The sequence below is a fragment of the Passer montanus genome, unplaced genomic scaffold (genome assembly GCF_014805655.1).
Source record: "Passer montanus isolate IOZ18808 unplaced genomic scaffold, ASM1480565v1 scaffold409, whole genome shotgun sequence".
Taxonomy (NCBI): Eukaryota; Metazoa; Chordata; class Aves; order Passeriformes; family Passeridae; genus Passer; species Passer montanus.
In genome coordinates this window covers 29,150-33,307 of record NW_024368919.1, presented here as the reverse complement: position 1 = coordinate 33,307, position 4,158 = coordinate 29,150, and positions in this window count along the sequence as shown.

Sequence of the window (4,158 nt, the reverse complement as noted above, 5' to 3'; positions counted from 1 at the left end):
TTTTTTTTGGAGTTTTTTAGGATTTTTTCAGAGATTTTGGGAGAAATTTTGAAATTTTGGATTTTTTTGGGGCAGTTTGTGGGGATTTTTTGGGGGTTTTTGGGTTTTTTTGGGGTTTTGGGAGGATTTTTTTGGTAGGAATTTTTTTTTAATTTTGGGGAGATTTTTAGTGGATTTTGGAAAAATTTGTTGGAATTTTTGAGCGGGATTTTGGGTGGGATTTTGGGTGTTTTGGGGCAGTTTTAGGGGGGATTTTGGGGGGATTTTGGGAAGATTTTGGGATTTTTTGAGGTGGATATTGGGGTTTGATTTGGGAGGATTTGGGAGGATTTTGGGGTTTTTTCGGATGGATTTTGGCGTTTATTTCGGGGAGGTTTTGGGAGGATTCTGGGGTTTATTTTGAGAGGATTTTGGGATTTTTTGGGAGGATTTTGGGGAGATCTTGAGCGTTTTTTGGGGGGATTTTGGGGCTGTTTTGGAAAGATTTTGGGAGGATTTTGGGGTTTATTTTGAGGAGATTTTGGGAGGATTTGGGGGTTTATTTTGAGAGGATTTTGGGGTGTTTTTGGGAGGATTTTGGCGTTTATTTTGACAGGATTCTGGGAGGATTTTGGGGGGTTTTGGGGTGGATTTGGGGTTTATTTTGAGGAGATTTTGGGAGGATTTGGGGGATTATTTTGAGAGGATTTTGGGGTGTTTTTGGGAGGATTTTGGCGTTTATTTTGACAGGATTCTGGGAGGATTTTGGGGGGTTTTGGGGTGGATTTGGGGTTTATTTTGAGGAGATTTTGGGAGGATTTGGGGGATTATTTTGAGAGGATTTTGGGGTGTTTTTGGGAGGATTTTGGCGTTTATTTTGACAGGATTCTGGGAGGATTTTGGGGGGTTTTGGGGTGGATTTGGGGTTTATTTTGAGGAGATTTTGGGAGGATTTGGGGGATTATTTTGAGAGGATTTTGGGGTGTTTTTGGGAGGATTTTGGCGTTTATTTTGACAGGATTCTGGGAGGATTTTGGGGGGTTTTGGGGTGGATTTGGGGTTTATTTTGAGGAGATTTTGGGAGGATTTGGGGGATTATTTTGAGAGGATTTTGGGGTGTTTTTGGGAGGATTTTGGCGTTTATTTTGACAGGATTCTGGGAGGAGGGATTTTGGGGGTTCTTGAAGCGAATTTGGGGGGGTTTTGGGTTCATTTGGGGGAATTTTGGGGAAATGTGGGGGTTCCTGAAGAGAATTTTGGGTGAATTTGGGGGGATTTTGGGTCCATTTGGGTGGGATTTAAGGGATATTTTTGGATTTTGAGGAAATTTTGGGTCTATTTGGGGAATTTTGGGGGGATTTTTTTGAAATTTGGGGGTTCCTGAAGGGAATTTTGGGGGAATTTTTGGGATTTGGGGGGAATTTTGAGGATTTTGGGGGGATTTGAGGAATTTTGGAGGGATTGGAGCAGTTTGGGGGGTCCCTGAGGTGGATTTTGGGGTGGATTTGGGAGATTTTGGGGTTCCCGGGTTGAATTTGGGGGATTTGGAGGCAATTTTGGCATCCCTGGGGTGAATTTTGGGGGAAATTCCGGTGGATTTTGGGATTTTTTGGGAGGATTTTGGGGTTTATTTTGAGGAGATTTTGGGAGGATTTGGGGTTTATTTTGAGAGGATTCTGGGAGGATTTTGGGGGGTTTTGGGGCGGATTTGGGGTTTATTTTGAGGAGATTTTGGGATTTTTTGGGAGGATTTTGGGGTTTATTTTGAGTGGATTCTGGGAGGATTTTGGGGTGTTTTGGGGTGGATTTGGGGGTTTATTTTGAGGAGATTTTGGGAGGATTTTGGGGTTTATTTTGAGAGGATTTTGGGGTTTATTTTGAGAGAATTTTGGGATTTTTTGGGAGGATTTTGGGGTTTATTTTGGGATGGATTTGGGGGTTTATATTGAGGAGCTTTTGGGAGGATTTGGGGGTTTATTTTGAGAGGATTTTGGGGTGTTTTTGGGAGGATTTTGGCGTTTATTTTGACAGGATTCTGGGAGGATTTTGGGGGGTTTTGGGGTGGATTTGGGGTTTATTTTGAGGAGATTTTGGGAGGATTTTGGGGTTTATTTTGAGAGGATTTTGGGGTTTATTTTGAGGAGGTTTTGGGAGGATTTGGGGTTTGTTTTGAGAGGATTTGGGGATTTTTTGGGAGGATTTGGGGTTTATTTTGAGGAGATTTTGGGAGGATTTTGGGGTTTATTTTGAGGAGGTTTTGGGAGGATTTGGGGTTTGTTTTGAGAGGATTTGGGGATTTTTTGGGAGGATTTGGGGTTTATTTTGAGGAGATTTTGGGAGGATTTTGGGGTTTATTTTGAGGAGGTTTTGGGAGGATTTTGGGGTGTTTTGGGGGTTTATTTTGAGAAGATTTTGAGGAGATTTGGGGTTTTGGCCCTCCCCGCAGGCTGGCGGACGAGCTGCGGGGCTGGGTCCGGAGGCACCAAACCCAAAAGGAGCAAAAGGAGCCAAGAGGGACCCCCGGGGGGACCCCCCCGAGCCCCCCCCGCGGGCAGGTGAGGGGCTGGGGGGGATTTGGGGAGGTTTTTGGGGGAGTTTGGGGGCCTTTGGGGAGGTTTTGGGGGGAGTTTTCAGGAATTTGGTCTGATTTTTTGTGATTTTTTTTTTATTCTTGGGGGAGGTTTGGGACTTTTGGGGGGTTTGGGGTTTTTGGGGATTTTTGGGGATTTTTTGGGATTTTTTTGGGGGGGTTTAAGGGGATTTTTGGTGATTTTTTGGTGATTTTTTGTGATTTTTTTGTGATTTTTTGTGATTTTTTTTTGTATTTTTGGGGGAGGTTTGGGACTTTTGGGGGGTTTGGGGGATTTTGGGGAATTTTGGGGATTTTTTTGGGATTTTTTGGAGGGGTTTTGGGGAGGTTAAGGGGATTTTTGGTGATTTTTTGGTGATTTTTTGTGATTTCTCGTGATTTTTTTGTGATTTTTTTGTGATTTTTTGTAATTTTTTTTTATTTTTGGGGGAGGTTTGGGGCTTTTGGGGGCTTTTGGGATTTTTTGGTATTTTTTGGGGGGGAGTTTGAGGGGTTTTGGGGTTTTTTGTGATTTTTTTGTGGATTTTTTGGCATTTTTTGTGATATTTTTTGTATTTTAGGGGGGATTTTTAGGGGATTTTGGGGGGATTTTTGGGGATTTTGAGGGAATTTTTGGAAGGATTTTTAGGGGATTTTTGGGGGGATTTTAATGGGATTTTGGGAGGGTTTTTAATGGGATTTTGGGGATAATTTGAGAAGGGTTTTATGGGATTTTGGGAGGGTTTTTGCTGGGATTTTGGGGATAATTTGGGGTTTTTTGGTGCCTCCAGGACCATCTGCTCCTCCCAGCCCGGAGCCACAACAAAACCTCGAGGCCCAAAATGTCCCTGGTGATGCCAGCGGCGGCTCTCAACGGTGAGGGGAGACCCAAAACACCCCAAAATCACCCCAAAACACCCCAAAAACACCCCAAAATCACCCCAAAAATCACCCCAAAATCACCCCAAAAATCACCCCAAAATCACCCCAAAAATCACCCCAAAATCACCCCAAAAATCACCCCAAAATCACCCCAAAAATCACCCCAAAATCACCCCAAAAATCACCCCAAAAATCCCCCTTAAAACCCCAAAAAATACCCCCAAAAACCTCTGAAAAATCCCCCCCAAAACGCCCCAAAAACCAATTTTTTGGTGCAATTCCAATTTAGAAAATCCCAATTTTGGGCAATTCCAGTTTAGAAAATTCCAATTTTTGGGATTTTCAAATATTGGAAATCCCAATTTTATAAAATTTCAATTTTTACAAAATTTCCATTTTCGGAAATTCCAGTTTTTACAAATTCTAATTTTTTGTGCAATTACCAATTAAGAAAATCCCAATTTTCAGGATTTCTAATTTTAGCAAATCCCAATTTCTTGGGCAATTCCAATTAAGAAAATCCCAATTTTTGGGATTTCTAATTTCAGGAAATCCCAATTTTTTTGGCAATTACCAATTAAGAAAATCCCAATTTTCAGGATTTCTGATTTCAGGAAATCCCAATTTTTTTGGCAATTACCAATTAAGAAAATCCCAATTTTTGGGATTTCTAATTTCAGGAAATCCCAATTTTTTTGGCAATTACCAATTAAGAAAATCCCAATTTT